Genomic DNA, 21,182 nt, shown 5'->3' with positions numbered 1-21,182 from the left:
TGTGGTTGAGCTTTCCCCTGTATGCTTTCTCTGTTCCTTTCCTCAATACTTTACAGGCCTTTGACAAAACAAAAAAAAAATAGCAATGCTGTTCATTCGAGAGAAGGTAATAATATGCTATTCAGTATCTCTTGCCTTGTAGGAACTCCCCCAGCACAATCTCCCTTTCATCAGAATTTGAAATATGAATACTTAGCTTGATGGATCACATCTGGATGGGTGACAATGCATAATAGAGGTCAAGAAGGATTGTATTGCTTGGTCCACTTCAGTGGCCAGGAGCAACCTGTCTATGGAGGAGGCATACTTATGAGATTATAATGGCAATTTGTAAAGCTTTTGCTTTTAAGCATCACAATTGAATCTGTTGTACAGGCAAAGCCGGTGGCTGCTATCCAAAACTTTGATAAATCACTTTATTGCTGACCTAATGAGTTCTTCATGACAGGAAGATTTCTGCAGTGGCTCACTCAACAACCTATTTTCTGAACCAGCAGTCATGACTGGAGAGCGAGAGAGTGAGCAAGGGAGAAACGTGCTGCTTTGCAGAGATTAATCTGAGACCTGATTGGTGTAGCTCTTGAATGCCAGATGTTCCTCCCCCTGTAAAAGATCTGTCAGGCCGGGGCTTAATTTATCTCCACCTCATTAGCTGTGAGTATCACTGTGGAAACAACCGTATTTCTCAAAATAATTGCAATTAATGTTTCGGTCCTTTCCAGATAAGGCTCATCTTTATTTTTAGGTATTTCTTTTTTCTTTTTTCTAAAACTGCTGCTGCATTGTATTCAGAATTTTAGAAATCTCTTGCTATAGATTGCTGGTTTTAACCTTTAAAGCCCTATACGGCCTAGGACCCTCGTACCTACAGGACCGCCTCTCCTGGTATGTCCCACAGAGGACCTTACAGTGTTCAAACAAAAACTTCTTGGAGGTCCCGGGCCACAGAGTGGTTAGGCTGGCCTCAACCAGAGCCAGGGCTTTTTCGGCTGTGGAACGCTCTGTCACAAGAGACTAGGGCCCTGCGGGACTTAACGCCTTTCTGCAGGGCCTGCAAGACAGAGCTGTTCCACCAGGCCTTTGGCCAAGGCACAGCCTGACCCCCTCTGATAATCCTCACAGAACTCTAGCCCAATGGTTGCCATTAATTTGATTTGAACTGATTTTATAATGAATTGATTTTAGAATGCTGTATTATTTTACTGTTAACAGCTCTGAGCCCGGCTTTGGTTGGGGAGGGTGGGATATAAATAAAATTTATTATTATTATTATTATTATTATTATTATTATTATTATTATTATTATTATTATGTCTGTGGAGGTGCAGAAATATCATGAACAAGGACAGGCATAAACTTCCCATCGCCTCACAATTATATTACCTGAAATGAGCTTTAAAGTTAGGGGATACAATATCCCTTTGGGGTGGCATTGTCTCCTTAGAAGCCCAACCCAACTGTCAGGGGTTTAGGAGCAGAGGCACGGGCAAGGGAGGAAACAGAGAGCGAAGGGGAGGAGGCAGAAGAAAAGATGAGTGATGACGACGACCCGAGATCTCCTAGTCTTTCCAGTGAATCAGAGGATTCACAGAAAGGAGCACCAGTGACCAGGGCAAGGGGGGAGTCAAGGGGGGCACCCCAGGAAGATAGAGCCAGAAGGGACTCAGGGGGGAGCAGCTGGAAATCGGGACCAGCGTCACCGCCAGGAAGCAGGGAAGAGGAAGGGAGCCAGGGGGGAAGCGCTGACAGCTCACCACAGGAGGGAGGGCATGAGTCAGGAGTGGCCACACCTCCATCGGGGAGCGAAGAAACGGTTAAGAGGAAGGTGGAAGGTTGGGCGCGCGCGCCAAGTTCAAATGCAGAGGAAGGCGGCGCAGTAAGCAGCCCCGAAAGGGAACCAGGTCCTAAAGCCCGGCGCAAGGAGGCAGGAGGGTCTGGGTCAGCGTCAGAAGAATCCCGGAAGGAAGAAGCCCCGGGGGGTAGAGGGACCCAGAGGAGGACAGTCAGGCGGAAAAGGTGGAGCAAGGCTAGGATATTAAGTTGGTGCACAAGGGGCGGAGATTCAGACGGAGCTTCGCCGATCTAGCTACTAGACGTAGAGTTTGCGCGCAGCAGCGTGAGAATGGAAACTGTAATTCAATAAAGACTTTTACTTAATGATCGCTGGCTAGCGTGATCCTCTGTGAGCTAGGATCTTCAAGCAGCTCTGACAGTAAGCTCCGTCTCTCCATTGTGGGCATCTACAGCCTCGAGGAGGGGAGAGAAACAGGTGCCTACTAGCGAGCTCACGAACGGCGGACGACATGACGGCTGAGCAGCAGATAGAGGACCTCAGAAGAGCAGTGGCACAACTGAACGCCGAGGTTCTCGCATCCAGGAAGAGAGAGGAGGAGGCAGCTGCCGCCTGCAGGGATCTCCAGGTCAGGTTAGACGTGCTGACAAAGCAGACCCCCCGGCAGGAGGGAATTGGGTTGGCGAGACGGACAGGCGGGCTGGTCTCTCACTTCGATGGGAACCTGCAACAGTATCCCAACTTTAGAGCCGACGTACTGTGCGCACTGCAACTGCTGCATAAAGACTTTAGAGATGAACAAGAGAGAGTGGGGTTCATCATGTCCCATCTGCATGGGGATGCGAAAGCATGGCTACGTAATTTATGGAGAGATAAGGATCCGGCGCTCCAGAATGCGGATGCCTTTATTAAAGCGATGGATGGGTGCTTTTTATCAAGTATTGACGTGGATCTTGCACGGAAGGAGGTGCATGGGCTGAGACAAGGGAGGGCCAGCGTCAGGCAGTATCATGCCCGCTTTTTCGCCTTGGTCAGTGCCCTGGAATGGGACAGAGATTCGGCTCCTGTAAGAGACCTCTTTTGGGAGGGGCTGCACAACTCGATTAAAGATGAGATCGCGAGGGGGGAGAGACCCCGAACCACCCAGGAGGTCGTTCAGAGGGCACTGGCAGTGGGGGTGAGGCTGGAAGGCCGTCCGTGGAGGAAGGACGAAGGGCGTGGAGGGCGCGAACCAGCCGGGGGCCCCTCCTTCCTTCCCAGAGAAGCAGCGCGGGCGCAATCCACGCCTCCGCCAGGAGGAGGAGCCGAACCTATGGAGGTTGGAGGTGCAAGGGCTCAGTCAGCAACCAGAGCCCTAGCACCGGCAGCAGTGAAAGCGAAGCCTCCTAGAGGGAACAGGAAGTGTTACGTCTGTGAGGAACCAGGACATATGGCAAAAGAGTGTCCCCAGAGGCCCCACAAGCTCACTGCAGCCTCAGCAATGGTGACTGCAGCAACGCAGCAAGGAGGACCACAGCAGGGAAACGACGCAGTCTGGCTGGAGGAAGAGGCACTGGGGCCCAGCCAGACGTGTTAGTGACGCAGTCCCCAGAGATTTTACAGCCCGTGAACCCCCTCCCGCCCAAACCAGTAGTGAGGCTCACAGCATCTCTCCAGCTGCCCACTGGAATCACCATAGACGTGCCAATCACCATTGACTCAGGCAGCAATGCGGACTTTATAGGGCAGGACTTTGTCGACAGGCACGCTGTGCAGTTGCTGCCGGCCACACTGCCCCTGCAGGTTGTAACGGTGGATGGCAGGGAGCTGCTCGGGGGGCAAGTGGTGAAGCAGACGCCACCAATGGTGATGCGACTTGGGAATCACAGGGAAATCATCAGCTTCAACGTCACTCAACTATCTGACACGCCCGTTGTATTGGGCATGAGTTGGCTGGACAAGCACAGCCCAACGATGGCTTGGTACCAGAGGCAGCTGACCTTCGGCTCTTCCTTTTGTGCTGAACACTGCATCGTGCCCAGGCAGGAAGGAGAGGAAGAGGAGTCACAGCTGCTGCTAGGCACGCTGCAAGCGATTCCCCACAAGTACGCTGAATTTTTGGAAGTTTTCTGCGAGAAGGAGGCAGACAGGCTACCCCCTCACAGACCATATGACTGCAAAATTGACCTGCTGCCGGGGGCGGCGCTGCCTAAAGGGAGACTGTATTCCATGTCAGAGGACGAACTGCAAGAACTCAAGGAGTTCATTGATCATAATTTGCAGCGCGGCTTCATCCGGGAGTCCAGGGCAGTGGGGGGCAGTCCCGTATTCTTTGTTAAGAAGCGGGACACGCCCCAAAAGAGACTCGTAGTGGATTACAGGATTTTGAACAGTGTGACGAGGCCATCGGACTTCCCCATGCCCCGAATTGACGACCTCCTCGCAAAGGTACGGAAGGGCAGAGTATTCACCAAGTTGGACCTGCGGGGGGCGTACAACCTCATTCGCATGCGGGAGGGTGATGAGTGGAAGACAGCCATGTTCACGCCACTGGGGACCTACGAATATAGAGTTATGCCTTTTGGATTGCAAAATGGCTCCCACGTTTTTCAAGCATTTATGCATCACGTGTTGGCGGGACTTCTCTACAAGACGTGCGTCTGTTTCTTAGATGACATCCTGATCTTTTCGGAGTCGCAGCAGGAGCATGACAAACACGTCAAGGAAGTGCTGAGCAGGCTAAAGCAACATAGGCTCTACGCCAAGCTGGAGAAGTGCCAATTTGACGTGCCGGAGGTGGATTTTCTGGGCTACAAGCTGTCTGACAAGGGGCTCGCCATGGACAGCGCCAAGGTTCGAGCGGTGTTGGATTGGAAGAGCCCGCGCAACCGGAAGGAGGTCCAACGGTTTGTCGGCTTTGCGAACTTCTATCGCAAGTTTATCAAGGGCTTCGCGATGCAGACGGCGGCCATCACTGACACGCTTAGCTCCAAGAAAAAGAAGTTCATTTGGACAGAGCAGGCGGAGCAGTCCTTCCAGGCACTCAAGCGTCTCTTCGCGTCGGAAGAGCAGCTGCTTCATGTCAACCCCAGCAAGCCGATGAGGGTGGAGACAGACGCTTCGGACAGAGCCGTGGGGGCGGTCCTGCTGCAAAAAGACCCGCAGGGGGTGTGGCGACCGGGAGCGTTTTACTCCAGGAAGCTCAGCAAGTCCGAGCAGAACTACACCATATGGGACAGGGAGTTGCTGGCCATTCACGCAGCGTTCAAGGCGTGGAGGCACTTTCTGATCGGCGCCAAGCACACGGTGCAGGTTTGCACGGACCACAAGAATCTAGAGCACTGGCGCACGGCACAGTTCCTGAACCAGAGGCAGATACGTTGGGCTGAGTTCTTTGCGAACTTCGACTTCCGAATAGAGTATGTCCCGGGGGACACCAACATCATGGCAGACGCTCTCTCCCGTAAGCCACAGTATCTGGAGGACGCAACACCAGCGGCCGCCATGCACATCTTCGCACCGACAGTGTGGGCGTGCGCCGCGGCGACCGTGGACCTAGAGGCGGTGCGACGAGCGTTGCAGGGGGACTCCTTCGCACAAGCAAAGATGGCAGAGGTGCAAAGGGGCAAGGCAGCGGCCGACGGTTTCCAGCTAAGAGATGGATTGCTCATCCGTAAAGGGGCCATCTACGTGCCGGGAGACGAACTTCGAGCCAAGGTGCTGCAGCAGCTGCACGACGCGCCCACGGCCGGGCACTTTGGCAAGGAGAAGACGGTGGAATTAGTAGCCAGGGATTTCTGGTGGCCTGGAATGAGAGGGGAGGTCGCAGACTACGTGGCGAGGTGTGACACCTGCCAGAGGGCCAAGCCAGTGCACAAACCGCCGGCCGGACTGTTGGAACCGCTGCAAACTCCGGTCGAACCTTGGGAAAGGGTGGCCCTGGACTTTGTCACGGATCTGCCCAGCTCAAGGGGCAAGACGGCAGTGCTGGTGGTGGTGGACCTGTTTTCCAAGATGGCCCATTTCATTCCGTGTGCTAAGGTGGCCACGGCGGAGCAAACCGCCAAACTGTTCATAGACCACGTGTTCAAGGTTCACGGTCTGCCACGGTCTATTCTGTCCGACCGGGGGCGGCAGTTCATCTCGAATTTCTGGCAGAAGCTGATGGGCTTCCTGAACGTCAAGATCAACCTGGCGTCGGCTAGACACCCGCAGACCAACGGGCAAGCGGAGCGGGTCAATGCCATCATGCAGCAGTACCTGAGATGTTATGCAAATCAACAGCCTGCGACGTGGGTGGATTACCTGCCGCTTGCCGAGTTCGCCTACAACAACACGAAGCACGTGTCCACGGGGGTCACGCCGTTCTTCGCCAACAACGGGAGGCACCCCAGAACCTTCCCGGGACTGGAAAGAATGGGGGAGGGGGAGCCGCAGACAGCAGATGCGTTCGCGTCGGAGCTGCAGGAAGTCCACGATCAGCTGAGGCGCCACCTGGAGCTGGCCAAGCACGCATACAAGGTACAAGCAGACAAGCACAGAAGGGTTGGAGAAGAGCTACACGTGGGAGACTGGGTTTGGTTAGCAGCCCACGCAGTGCCGGCCAGGTCGTTGGCCAAGAAGAAACTAGGGCACAAGCAACTGGGGCCCTACCAAGTCGAAGAGCAGGTCAACCCGGTAGCTTTCAGACTGGCACTTCCGGAGGGTTCCAGAATGCATCCGGTATTCCACAGATCGGTGCTCACTCCCTACAAGGCACCGCACAGGTTCCAGGAACCCGGAACGGCGCCGAGTCCGGCCAGAGACAGAACAGGGCACGCGGGAGTGGCACAGAAGGAGCGCATCAACGAAGTCACGGAGATTTTGGACTCCAGATGGGGGGAAGAGGGGGTAGAATACTTTCTCGCCAAGGAGGGCACCCCGGCCAGTGCGAACAGCTGGGTGCCGGGCTACGCCTTAGACGAACCTCTGCTCAAAGACGAGTTTCATGCCCTCTTCCCACATAGACCTATGCCAGCAGACTTTTTCGACGACTGGCTTTTCACGCCCACGCTTTCGACCAGCACGTTCCGGGGGTTCGACTCGGACGAGGAACCGACACGAGACGTCCGTTCCCCGGAGGGGTCACCCTCGGGATCCGCCTCAGAACCCTCGTATTGGTGGGACGATAGGCCAGAGGAGCAGTTCCGCAGAAAGTGGCTGGAATGCTCAGGACGAGCAACGCCGCCAGGAGGAAGTGAGGGAGAGACGGACATGGACATTTTCGGGGACGACCCTGGTTTCGAGCACGGCGGCACAGAGATGGAAGCGGAGGTGACCGTCGTCGACGAGAGCAGGGAGGAAGAACCGGAAGACTTCAGATGGAGGCCCGCCACGGGAAGCGACCGATATCCGACGTTCGTCCCTTTGCAACAGCAGCCCCCAGCTCCAGCACCGGAAGGAGGGGAGGGGGGAATGGGGGGCTTCGAGGGGGGGATGGATGTCAGGGGTTTAGGAGCAGAGGCACGGGCAAGGGAGGAAACAGAGAGCGAAGGGGAGGAGGCAGAAGAAAAGATGAGTGATGACGACGACCCGAGATCTCCTAGTCTTTCCAGTGAATCAGAGGATTCACAGAAAGGAGCACCAGTGGCCAGGGCAAGGGGGGAGTCAAGGGGGGCACCCCAGGAAGATAGAGCCAGAAGGGACTCAGGGGGGAGCAGCTGGAAATCGGGACCAGCGTCACCGCCAGGAAGCAGGGAAGAGGAAGGGAGCCAGGGGGGAAGCGCTGACAGCTCACCACAGGAGGGAGGGCATGAGTCAGGAGTGGCCACACCTCCATCGGGGAGCGAAGAAACGGTTAAGAGGAAGGTGGAAGGTTGGGCGCGCGCGCCAAGTTCAAATGCAGAGGAAGGCGGCGCAGTAAGCAGCCCCGAAAGGGAACCAGGTCCTAAAGCCCGGCGCAAGGAGGCAGGAGGGTCCGGGTCAGCGTCAGAAGAATCCCGGAAGGAAGAAGCCCCGGGGGGTAGAGGGACCCAGAGGAGGACAGTCAGGCGGAAAAGGTGGAGCAAGGCTAGGATATTAAGTTGGTGCACAAGGGGCGGAGATTCAGACGGAGCTTCGCCGATCTAGCTACTAGACGTAGAGTTTGCGCGCAGCAGCGTGAGAATGGAAACTGTAATTCAATAAAGACTTTTACTTAATGATCGCTGGCTAGCGTGATCCTCTGTGAGCTAGGATCTTCAAGCAGCTCTGACACCAACCCATTACATACACAGGAAAAATTAAAGGGTTTAGGGAGCCTCGGTTAATACATTGTGCTATCCCCAATTCCTCTCATTTAATCTCCCTATGAGTTGGCTTGCTTTCACTGGTTGCACTCAATTCTGAATACTGGTTCTCCTGGTTTGACCTTTTGTACCGGCTGAAGCATCATACCTCCCTCGGTTTGAATCCCTTTGTGCAACTTACATTGTTTTTTGACCCCCTTATCCTTCAGTCAGTTGAATGGGGCAAAGATGAGCATCGCTAGCACCCACAGTGGCTCTGTGTGATGAAGGCTGCTTCTGTGTACGGACCTCGCTTGCTGGATATCTGATCGTTGCTGTCTGTTTTATGATTATTTAAGAATATGATTGACTCTTGATTATATGCTCCTTTGAAGACTGTGTGTATTGTGTGCTGGCAGCTTGAAATATCGGGTAGTTTTATTACAGAGAATGTGCGTAGCGGGTTGAATTATGCCCTGGCCTATGGCTTGTGTACTCATAAGTCAACTGAAATTTATCCTGTTTACCTATTTCTCAGCCAGAGCTTCATGTTTCAAGGACTGATACTCATTTTATCGCTGCCTCCTCCGATATGTATCTTCCTCCACCTGCCTCCTGTATCTCATCACAGCTTGATGCTCATCCTCCTGGAGGACTACAATTCCCACCAGCCGCAGCCAGGATGGCCAATAGTCAGGGATGATGGGTGTTGTAGTCCATCAAATGCATGGATTGTCTTTGTTGCTGCTGCCTCTCACTTTTTTGAGAGAGAGACTTCTCTTATTTGAACCATGCCTGCCAGCACACCCTTCCTCTGGCATCCACCTGGAAGAAATTCACCCGACAGTCGCATACATTAGATCCCTGTTTGATTTAAAAATATCCCCCTCTCTCCAGACACCAGTGAGTGTGCAGATGCTAGGCTGATGTTGCTGTTCTCTTTTTCCCCCTTCTTCTGCTGCATGCTGTAATAGATGGTACTCTGTGGGTTATAAATATTTTATACGAGCTGCCACATTAGCAAGGTTGTTCCACAAACCAGTCACAGCAACACATTCATTTGGGCCTCTTTTACGTTTTCATTGTTATGTGAAGAATGTTTATAAAGACTTGTCTAAACAAAAGCTTACCGATGCTGCAAGCTGCCCTGGAGATGCTACCAGGATATACCTCTTTAAAGCGATAGCACCAAATAAGATCAGGCTGTGGAAAATTGCGCATCCTTTTTCCCACCTGCAAAACTGAGCCAGAAAATGCATTTTCTTTAACTTCTGTGCAAAATGATATATGCCCACCTCTGCAGGTTCTGTACACACACAAAAACACATTTCCTTTTCCATGCCAAGTAAGGCTGAGATCTGTACTCTAAATAGCTTGTGCAAATTAGATGCGTTCTAGTTTGGCTAATTGTTGAGAAGAGTTTCACCCCTTGAGCCCTGGAAGCACTCTTTAGCATCTCTTCTTCCTCAAGGCATTGTCTATCTTTCCTCATCCCCCATTTCCGAGAAAGTATAGAAATATGCTTTGAAAGGTAGAAAAAATGAATTTAAGAGTGCTGCTTTTTGTGTGTGAGGTTATTATTGGTGCTTTCAGAACCTGAACAGAACAGAACACCCAATCCCTGTTGGAGGAGCACACTTTACCATCAGAATGAGATTAGTAAAGAAAAAAGACATATTTATTTATTGCAGGAAGCACATACTTGATAAGAAAGATCCCAGTTCTATGTAACTAAGATGCAAAGAGCCACACTTGCTCTTTCATCTCAGCAGGAGAAACACACAAAGATGCTTCCTCTCCCAAGGTGAGGATGAAGAAGCAGGACGTAGGAAAGAAGCTAGCAACCCTGAGAGTATCAGTCTAACACTGAAGGAAGAGCAAGAGGTCAGCACAAGTGGGATAGTCTAGGAGGTTTGGAGGTTCTTCTGTGTCTACTCTTCCCATGCAGATATGTTAGCCTACAGCACAAGCTGAGTTGTATCCCAACACATCCAACAGTTGTTGCAAAGGCACAGAATGCTAACATATTGTATGTAAGATTCCTGCCAACACACTTGCACTGACCACGCTCCTAGCTGGCATCTGATTGCCTCATTCTGCTTAGCCAGGATTCCTGTCCATCCCATGAATGAAACTATACATATGTTGAGGTAGCTCCTTTCAGATTGTGTCAATCCTGCATCAGCTGGCGGACATTGCTGGTGTTTTGCTGAGGGGATTGTGCTAGCTGGCCTGTCACCACAGGACAGAAACAAATACCTGAATAGGGCTTTGATAAATTGAGTGAGAATTCAAATGATGGTCTTTCACTTGTCATTTTGTTGTCAAGTTAGAAGAAGTCCATAGGGCAGCAAGCCGGGGCAGATAAGAATGAGCAGTGTCATGAAGACCATTCAGAGTAGATTCTTGGAGCAGCTATGAATCACCGTACCTGCAGAGACAGGAGGCCCCTCCATGTAACAAAATGAGCCACCGAGGAACCGAGCATGTGGAGGCAGCCAGGAAAGCTGCCCTTCATTTTTAGCTGTTCCTCTTAACGAAGGCAAAGAGCCCGGTAATTGTTAATGCAGAATGGGATTGTTTAAGTGAGGCTGGTAATGTGGTGTCTGAAGAATGGAAACTTGTTACAGAATAAAAGAAGCCCTGAAGTGGAATGTGCAAAAAGCTTTTGAAGGCTCTTTCTTATTACCCAAATCATGTTCTTATATGTCACGAAAAAGACTTGTTTTTTAGAGCCTGAAAGGAAGGGAAACATTATCTGATTGTCAAACGGAGCAGGGCAGGCAATCAGTCAATGGGCCAATCTTCAGTATGATATCTCGGGATATGGGAATGAGAGTAACCCTGTGAAGATAAGCATGAAGAAAATGTACTCCCCACTATGCTAAATTAGGAGATTTCTCATCCCATCCTTGGAGGAAAATGGGCACAACTGGGCCAGTATTGATGGGACTTATTTCTTAGTAGATACAGATAGGAGATTTCAATTAAACACCAGAGAGAACTTTCCGATGGTAAGAGCTGTTCAACAGTGGAGGCCTTCGCCTGCCCCTCCTCAGTAAGGGTATCCTGTTAAAGGGATCTGGGGTGTGAATCCTGTCTGAAGCCTGAACTATGGGGACCCTTGGGGTGTCCCTATTTGATGTAAGTCATAGGGCGTCCCCATCGGTGGTTTACCCTTAAGTGGACTCTCTGCAGACGGGCAGGAGTCAAGATATAGCCTGGCTTCACCCCAATGCCTAAGCCAAACCACTCACATCTGTAACCAACAAAGTTGTGGCCTATTTGAACCCATAAACCAAAATACTCAATGTCAGTGTGATTTATTGTTCTCCTAGGAACTTTGTGGCTCGGGTGCCTTGGTGTGCAATAAGAACTGTTCACCAGACTCCCCTGGGAGACAGTGGATCTCCATCATCAGAGGCATTTTGGCAGTGGTTAGATGGTCATCTGTTGTGTATGATCTAGTTGAGATTCCTGCATTGAAGTGGGCTGGACTAGATGAACCCCTGGAGTTCCTTCCAACACTACAATTCTGTGATTCTATGGAAGACTCTTTGCTGGTACCTTCAAATTTGCCTGTATTCTTCTTATACAAGGTGATATCTGGTAATATACCCAGAGCAGACCTCACTTAAGTCACTTGATTTCATTGGATCTTCTCTGAGCATGACTAACACTGGATTTCAACCACAGTTTTCAGTATGATAATAAATTATGAATAATTTAAATATTAGCTCCCTTCCACCTGAATGAAAGTAATTGCTGTTCTGAGTAATTAAACTGTAGTAGTCAATCATCACCAAAAGTAGTTTGGCTAGGCAGTTTGAACTATTGTTCATAAATCAATTCTAATTACCATCTAACTATATGAAAAGGTGTTTAACTAGCCATTCAGCTATTTTTTGTTTGATTACTTGGTCATTGAACTACTTCTTGACACTGTGCTGGTTGTGTACACACCACATATTCAGTCCCATTGATTTCCTTGGTAAAAACTGAAGCATGGAATTAACTCCCCCAGTGAAGTCAAGGGGACTTTTTAAAGTGTTGGAGTTTGGTTCTATCATAGCATATATTTTTCATATTGAACTCAGCCAAGTCCTTCAGAAATTATTGCAACTGAATGCTGCAATTTTTTGATCAGCATTTTGTTAGTAAGTTACTGTTGCTATTGATGACTCTGGTTATTTTTATAGGGGTGTGTGGTTTTAGTATTACATGATAATTGTTAAAATAAAAAAATTCCTTCCAGTAGCACCTTAAAGACCAACTAAGTTAGTTCTTGGTATGAGCTTTCGTGTGCATGCACACTTCTTCAGATACACTGAAACAGAAGTTGCCAGATCCTTCTATATTGTGAGAAGGTGGGGAGGGGTATTACTCAGAAGGGTGGTGGGAATGGGAGATTGGCAGATAGCTGAGATGAGCCTGTTGACGACTCTTAACGACTGCAATAGGTCTTCCAGGAAAAGGCAAGGGGTGAGAAGGTGAAAAATGGCTTAGTCATGTATAATGAGATAAGAATCCAATGTCTTTGTTCAAACCAGGTCTCTCCATAGTTTTGAGTTTGGTAATGAGTTGCAATTCAGCAGCTTCTCTTTCCAGTCTATTTCTGAAATTCCTTTGTAGTAAAACAGCTACTTTGAGATCTTGTATAGAATGTCCTGGGAGATTGAAGTGTTCTCCTACTGGTTTCTCTGTTTTGTGATTCTTGATGTCAGATTTATGTCCGTTTATTCTTTGGCGTAAGGTCTTGCCTGTTTGTCCAATATAGAGAGCTGAAGGACACTGTTGGCATTTGATGGCATACACAATGTTAGACGATGAGCAATTAAATAGTCCCGAGATGGTATGTGTGATGTTGTTGGGGCCAGTAATGGTGTTGTCCGGGTGTATGTGGCAGCAAAGTTGGCATCTGGGTTTATTGCAGGCTCTGGTGCCAGTGTCCATGTTAAGTCTGGTTGTAGTATTATTGTGGGTTAGGAGTTGTTTAAGATTAGGTGGCTGTCTGTAGGCAATGAAAGGTCTTCCTCCCAGAGCTTGAGAAAGAGAACTGTCATTGTCCAGGAGAGGTTGTAGATCTCTGATGATGCGTTGTACTGTTTTAACTTGGGAGCTGTATGTGATGACTAGAGGTGTTCTGTTGTTTTCTTTTTTGGGTCTGTCTTGCAGCAAGTTATGATAATTGTATGTAGGCCAATTAAATGATAATTGTTGTAGGCCATTGGTTTGCTTTTAAATTTCTGCATGTTTTAAATGCTCTCTGTGCTGCCTCAAGTCTTGTTTTGAAAAATGCTTCTAAAAAGCCTATTAAGATACAACATTATTTTTTTAAAAAATACTATTAACTCGTCATCAACATATACAGATATCCTTTCTAGAAAGTTCATAAATCCAGAAGAAAAACTAATTCAAATAAGCTAAGATAAAGTATCCAATGAATAACAAAGAAATAGATTTAAAATTTGATGTGGAAGATACATGAACCCTTTCCCTGGAATTTCCATTATTAAGTAGACCCCACATTACGTTCCTGCCATGCGCTTGTGCTAGGGTTTCCTAGGTTGTTTTTTATAGAGATTTTATGAATTTTATAGAGATAGGTTTGTTACTTTAAACACATTTAGTAGCCTTGGCCTGAGTTGGCATCCACGCTTACAACCTATTGTAGCATTCAAGCAACTATCAACTGCAACGCAGCCACTAAAAGCTTTGCGTCTGGCCTTGAACATTACTGGATGTGCACTAGTGGGCCCTGACCTCTAGCACTGGCACCAAACTCTAAGTCACTCACTCAAAACAATTCCCACCCTGCCAAACCAAGACAAAACCTTTTACGTGTATGAACATAAGATGAACATTGCTGCATCAGAACAAGCCGAGCTTCCTACTTCCCTGGTGATTTCATAAAGTGCCTAGTAGGATATGAAGTCAATAGAGAGCTCCCACTGTTTGCCTGCAGCAACATGAAAATTATGAAAACATGAAAATTATTTATTTATTATATATTTTAACAATTGATGGTAATTTATAGACCACTAATGCAAAGGGTTTCCAAGTGGTCTGAATCTTATTAAAAGCAACTACGTCATTGTCCAAGTGGAAGTCAGTGCAACGATTTCCCTTAGCACAATGGGGCTGCCCCCTCTTCTCCTTCTGCATGGCCCCATGTTCCCCCAAGATCAGTTCTAGAGGGTCAGGAGAAGCGCCAATAAGACACATGGAAGGAGACAGAAGATCGTTCTGTCGGACAAGCAAAAATGCTTGTGCTGATGGAACAATCTCAGCACCACTGGGAATACAATGCAAAATACAAAGTAAAACATAAAGATAAATATAAAGTAACTGAAGGACCTACAAAATCAGAATAAATGGAAGCATCGCCACTCCCAAAGGCTTGCCTGAACAAAAGCGATTTAAACGTGTGCTAAAAACAATCAACTGTTGGCACACGCATATATCAGAAGGGAGTGTGTTCCATAAAGTAGGTTCCATCTCACTGAATACCATCTTCCAAGTAGCTGCCACACAAAATCTTGCAGGCATGTGGCATCACCAGGTGGGTGTCTCTCTATGACCTCAGTGATTGAACCTCCCTACCCCTGCTTTAAAGCCATTCTAGCTTGTGACTCTCACTGCATCATGTGGATGTGAATTCCACAAACCATTTATGAGTTGTGCGAATAAGTACTTTCCTTTGTTTGTCCCCCAAAGTCCTGTGAGCCAATTTTATTGGATGAACCTGAATTTCAGCATGGAAGTGTGATGAGGCGAGGCTGAGTTTTCATTCTTACTTTGAGGTAAAAAAATTCCTTCCAGTAGCACCTTAAAGACCAACTAGGTTAGTTCTTGGCTTGAGCTTTCGTGTGCATGCACACTTCTTCAGATATCTTGGTATCTGAAGAAGTGTGCATGCACACGAAAGCTCATACCAAGAACTAACCTAGTTGGTCTTTAAGGTGCTACTGGAAGGAATTTTTTTATTTTGACTATGGCAGACCAACACGGCTACCTATCTGTTACTTTGAGGTGTTCAGGTAACGCTCCCCTTACACACTGCCTGAGCCCTCAGTTTAGGGAAAACTGTTGTAACTGTCATTTCAACTGTCACACAAGTTGAAAATTCCACCCTCTCAACTCCCTCTCCACAGAACCATATGCAAATGAGCCTGCTGGCTGCATACAGACCCTTACATTATACATTTCCCACTTTCCTTCTCTCATCCTTCTGTGGAAACCTTGACATCCATGATGAGCTGTTGCAAACCATTGTGGAAAGATGGGAAGGCGGGTGCGGGTGCGGGGGAAAGCTCCCAGTTTAATAATTTAAATATTCTCTTTCGGTAGATATTTTCTTAGTTTTCAGTTTGTCCCAAACACCACCCATGTGACATTTGATGGGTGTTCTGTGTATCCTTCGGACTAGCTAAAAGAAGAAGAAGAAGAGTTTGGATTTGATATCCCGCTTTATCACTACCCAATAATAATAATAATAATAATAATAATAATAATAATAATAATAATAATAATAATTTATTTATACCCCACCCATCTGGCTGAGTTTCCCCAGCCACTCTGGGCGGCTCCAATCAGTGTTAAAAACAGTACAGTGTTACATATTAAAAACTTCCCTGAACAGGGCTGCCTTAAGATGTCTTCTGAATGTCAGGTAATTATTTATCTCTTTGACATCTGATGGGAAGGCGTTCCACAGGGCGGGCGCCACTACCGAGAAGGCCCTCTGTCTGGTTCCCTGTAACCTCACTTCTCGCAATGAGGGAACCGCCAGAAGGCCCTTGGCGCTGGATCTCAGTGTCCGGGCTGAACGATGGGGGTGGAGACGCTCCTTCAGGTATACAGGACCCTAAGGAGTCTCAAAGTGGCTAACATTCTCCTTTCCCTTCCTCCCCCACAACAAACACTCTGTGAGGTGAGTGGGGCTGAGAGACTTCAGAGAAGTGTGACTGGCCCAAGGTCACCCAGCAGCTGCATGTGGAGGAGCGGGGAAGCGAACCCAGTTCGCCAGATTACGAGTCTACCGCTCTTAACCACTACACCACACTGGCTCTCCAAAAGACCTACCTAATATTTTTTTCAAAGTGGGAATTTGCACTCTCCAAAAGCCTAGATTCTAATTGACCTGAGAGAAAGGATTGGATGGAACCTTGCCAAGCCAGGGTGGTTCCATGGTAGGTTAAAAAAATGAATGCAAATATGAGATACCCCCATACATGAGGTGATTTGAGAGGAAACAGTTTATACTAAGAGAGTAACAAATGTTCTGTAATGTGTGAAACAAGACAGCCAAATACAAGGGAAGGTTCACTGATTCCTCCCTTATTTGGGGAAGGAGCATAGCTCAGTGATAATACATCTGCCTTTCATGCAGAAGACGGTCACAGAGTCCATCCCAAACATCTCCAGGCAGGGCTAGGAATGTACCTTGTCTGAAACCCTTAACAGCCACTTCCACTCAGTATACCACATAGATGGACCACTGGTCTAAGCCAGTATTCCACAGTTTCCAATGTTCAGTAGAGAGAATAATTTAATGGTTTTAATTGGAGGGGGAAACTACACTTAATGTTTCATGTTGTAAATTGCAAATTCAATTTCCATCTCTGTTTGTTTAGATTTATGTGATTTGCTTGTGCTTTACTTTAAAAGGAATTATATTGAATTGAGGATCTTCCCCACCCGCCCTGAGGCCGTTTCCCGGTTAAAACCATATCAGTGCTACTCAAGACATCAGGTGCTTAAATATGGTTCAGCAAACCCTCATCTTCCTATGTCTGCTTTACATGCCAGGTGGAAAAAGTGTGTTTCCTAACAAGCCATCCTTCATGAAATCTACAATAAAAGGAGGCATAGAGGGAAGGCATCAGATGTAGCTGCAGGCAGAAAGCAAAGTGGGTTTGGTGACCTTGATGTGCAGGCTGCAGTTGTTATGGCAACAGGAGAGCAAAATCACTGTTGCTAAGGCACACAGAAGTAAGGCAATTTCCCCCTTACTTAATGGTCATTCGTCTACAATAAGTTAATTCCAAATTTGCTGCACGCAAAAATGATTTAAAGATCATAGTAATGATGATAAAAAGTCCTAATGAGTCAGAAAAAGACATTTTTATGCCTTTAAGCAAAGTAGGGTTGTCTAGAGGATGTTCCAAAGTAACACATGATAGTAATGGATAGGGCTGAGCTGTAATCCAAAACAACAGATATGGTAAATCTGAACCATGTGATCAAGCACAGCTTGGGTGCTTTGCTGCCTGGAGAGGCACTGGTGATTAAAAAGCTCAACTTTGAACCTCATGTGGCTCTCCCGCCTTGTCCACGCTCTGAGAAAGGAATATTTTCTCGATGGCCCATATTATTTCCAGTTTAAGGCACCAGACCTTTCATCTGTGGAGCTGTATTTGGCCACTGAGCACAAAGAGCCACAACTTGCTCTTCAGACTCTGCTCCTTCTCACTTGCTGTCATACTTGTCAATTCTTGACCTGAAGGTGACCGTCATGACATTCATAACACTGTGGCAGATAAAGATTTCTCACAGTTTAGGTAGGTTGGGAGGGAAAAATCCCTATGTGCTTCATCAGAGGGAAAGGTGAAAAAGTGAGGACCTCTTCACCAGCCTAACTGCCCCTGTAACTGCCTCATGCAGTGGTTTGCATATGCTCCTCTTCTTCCTGAAAGGTCTTGTCCCCTGTTCGTTATGTGTCCCTACTGTCCCGACAACTGGGAAACACTGACCTGCAAACGCTCCAATTGGAGAACAGCCTTTACCAAAGGTGTCATGGGCTTTGAAGACCCTCAAACTCAGGACGAAAGGGAGTAACGTGCTATGAGGAAGGCACGCTTGGTAAACCCGCATCATGATCAACCCCCGCCCAGAAACCAATGTCCCCACTGTGGAAGGACGTGTGGCTCTAGAATTGGCCTCAACAGTCACTTACAGACTCATTGTTCAAACCATGTTTATGGAAGACAATCTTACTCAGTTACGAGTGATTGCCAAAGAGAATAGTTCTTTATTACTTGACGGCTTTTGAATGTCTGAATGGGGTTTGGGTCTTTGCATTTTTTTATGTAAGATCCAAGAGAGGAAGCCATGAGGGAGTTATTTCAAGTTCTTCTCCACCATCCCCTTAAAACTGGAAACGGGCAAAAACAGATTCACAATTCACTTCTGATATCTGAAGCAATCTTTAACAGCTGAAAGTGGCTGGAACATCTAAGACAAGTGAGTGGGCCTAAATTTTCTGTGTCGAGAAATTGTCTTTTAATTTCCATGTGATGCTCCATGCTTTGATTTCTGAGAACCTTCCAGCAATCCCTTTAGGGAACTTCCTGCTATCATTTGATTCACTGGCTTTGCAGTCACTATGCGGATTTTCTTCAAGGTGAGTCTGAACCTGCATCTTGGCAATCCTGAGCCTTCCACTTTTTTAAAAACAACAACAACAAACAAACACATCAACAGCAGCACAGTCTTGGCCACACACTTGCTTATGATGCAGGTTGCTGTCTTTGTTTAGTATTACAGTATGCAATTGAAGTATTCCTTAAAGGAATTGATCACTTAAATTAACGGTCATTGAAAATGCAATTGTGGTGTTTTTTTACAGTGCCCGATAGATCATTAAGGAAAGATTTACAGGAATAGCCCAAATAAGTGTGATAGCATGCTTATCTCTGCTAATTGATGGATTTCATCCTTATCCAAGTACAGCCAGTAAAGAATGTTTGCCACTTCAGCAATATGACAGAGGATGCAGGATCCTAAAGCTCAAGCTATAACTAGGAGTGAAGTACTTTATGGGTTGGTTAACGCCCACCCTCCACCCCAGTCCGTTATAAATGTTAAGACTACATTGGTTGGATAACGGGCAGTGGTGCCAAAGTGCTCCATCAATCCTAAGATGCTGGTTTTAGCTTCAGAAAAAGAAGAAATTGCTAAGTTGCCAACCACTAAGTGCTCACTGTCCTTGCTATCAGGGACAAAGTCATAGCTTGCAACCTGAGATAACAAACTTGTTGGAAACTTCAGCTTGCGAACTTCCTACAGATGTCTGATTGGCCGCTGTGAGAACAGGATGCTGGGCTCAATGGGACATTGACCTGATCCATATAAATAAAACATCATTATCATTGTCCATCAGGCTCCTTTGCTGAGAAGCAAAGTTTTCAAATTGTTAAACAGAAGTTACTTCAAAACCAAGTTAAGCTCTGTTGATCTATGTGGCGTTTGCCTCCTAGGATGGGTCATAAGGAAAGGGTTAAAATAGGTGTGATGTGATTGGCCAGTGAGAATACAAGGGGGGAATAAAAGTTAGAGTGGGAGGTTTTGAAAGTCAGTTGAGTTGAGTTGAGTTGAGGTTGAGGTTTGGGAGTTGAAGAAGGAAGAGGGAGGTTTACGTGTGAGTTGGTAGAGTTGTATTGTGAGAGAGTGAGAGGAATTGTTAGGTGGAGTCAGATAGATAGTTGGAATAATCAGTTTGGTGGTGTTAGGAACTAAGAATAAGAAACTGACAAGAGAAAAAATAACTAAAACCATAAGCTTGTTCCTGCATTTAAAAATAAACTTGATTATTTGTTTATGTTAACAACTGACTGGACTCCGTGTGTCCCTGTGAGATACAGAGTGGTGGCAGCGGAAAAAGCAATCGCAGTGGCGACACAGGGTCAATAGACCGTCAAACGTCCGGGGGCCCTGTGTGTGATCGCCACAATCTACTTCATTATCACAGCATAGGCCCCTCCCTTTCTTGTAACTTGAAGCCATTGGTTTGGGTTCTACCCTCCAGAGCAGAAAAAAACAAGCTTGCTCCATCTTCCATATGACAGCCCTTTAAATATTTGAAGATGGCTGTCATATCTCCCCACAGTCAATGTATTGCTAAATAATAATTGTATGGGTGCATAGCCCAATGGTACAACTTTGGGTGGGTGGGAGGAACACGAAAGTGGAAGCATTCATGTGCAGGAAATGCAGGGGTATTTGTACTGGGACAGGAATGGGTAAAATGTGCTAAACCATTATGAATTGCATCAGTTTCCTCCCTGCGCACACATGGGGATGGTGGGGCAATGAATGTATGCCTCAAAAGGCATTTTTAGCTACAATAACAAGTTTTCTCATTTTCATATATTTGAGAATGTGGGAATATTATGCCAGCTGGATGCTAGATGTTAATTACATAGTGACAAAAAATACACTCTTGAATTTTTTTAACTTGCCCCCACACCCATAGAGAGATGTATATATTACATATACTTCTGGAATAGGCTCGGGGTGTAATGGGCAAATGAAATGACTACTCTGGAAACAACTTTCCACATTTTCTGAAACAGACCACACCACATATGAGCTGAACAAGTTGTCTGAATCACAAATAGAAGTCACAATTCTGGCACGGCATCTCAAACTTTCCTGATGTGGGTTGAATTGCACAGCAAAATGTTCACTCTGTTCATCGTCTCCACCTCCATCCTTCTGCCCGGACACTGAGGTCCAGCGCCGAGGGCCTTCTGGCGGTTCCCTCGCTGCGAGAAGCAAAATTACAGGGAACCAGGCAGAGGGCCTTCTCGGTAGTGGCGCCCGCCCTGTGGAAGGCCCTCCCACCAGATGTCAAAGAGAAAAATAACTACCAAACTTTTAGAAGACATTTGAAGGCAGCCCTGTTTAGGGAAGCTTTTAATGTTTAATAGGTTATTGTATTTTAGTGTTTTGTTGGAAGCCGCCCAGTGTGGCTGGGGAAACCCAGCCAGATGGGCAGGGTATAAATAATAAATTATTATTATTATATCATCAGCAGCACATTTCAGACTACCTGTCTGCCATGCTCCCTGTGTGATTGGCTTTCCAAAAAAGGGAAAGAAAAGAGACAGCAACGAACAGAGTGGCCATATGTGAACTGGCCCTAAGTCATCATTCAACTGCGAGTCAAATGACACAGTTGGAAAAGCTAATACAGGGTTTCTATGGCCAGCTAGGTTATATTTTAATTAACTGCTGGCCATCTCACTTTGACCGAGAGTCAACGGTTCCTGAAATGCATTGCCTCTGTACTGGCTGGATAATGTATGGCAAACTGAATTGTCTGAGACTCTTCAGCCCTTCGTTAATCTGAATGGAGTTTGCGGGCTCCAGTTAGAATTCTG

At 47.2% G+C, this 21,182-nt stretch overlaps 1 long non-coding RNA gene across 1 annotated transcript in view; it reads right to left on the bottom strand.

Moving 5' to 3' along the window:
• LOC308581713 overlaps nucleotides 1-15,110 on the bottom strand; it is a 36,786-nt gene extending 21,676 nt beyond the window's left edge. Inside the window, exons 1-2 of the long non-coding RNA XR_014005205.1 lie at nucleotides 15,043-15,110; nucleotides 9,147-9,257 (exon numbers count right to left, since the gene is read on the bottom strand). This is a non-coding gene — a long non-coding RNA (uncharacterized lncRNA). The remainder of the gene's footprint in view (nucleotides 1-9,146; nucleotides 9,258-15,042) is intronic.
• Nucleotides 15,111-21,182: the final 6,072 nt, after the last annotated feature.

This window comes from Podarcis bocagei (assembly GCF_964188305.1).
Source record: "Podarcis bocagei genome assembly, chromosome: 2".
Taxonomy (NCBI): domain Eukaryota; kingdom Metazoa; phylum Chordata; class Lepidosauria; order Squamata; family Lacertidae; genus Podarcis; species Podarcis bocagei.
This window is presented reverse-complemented; position numbering and strand designations above follow the sequence as displayed.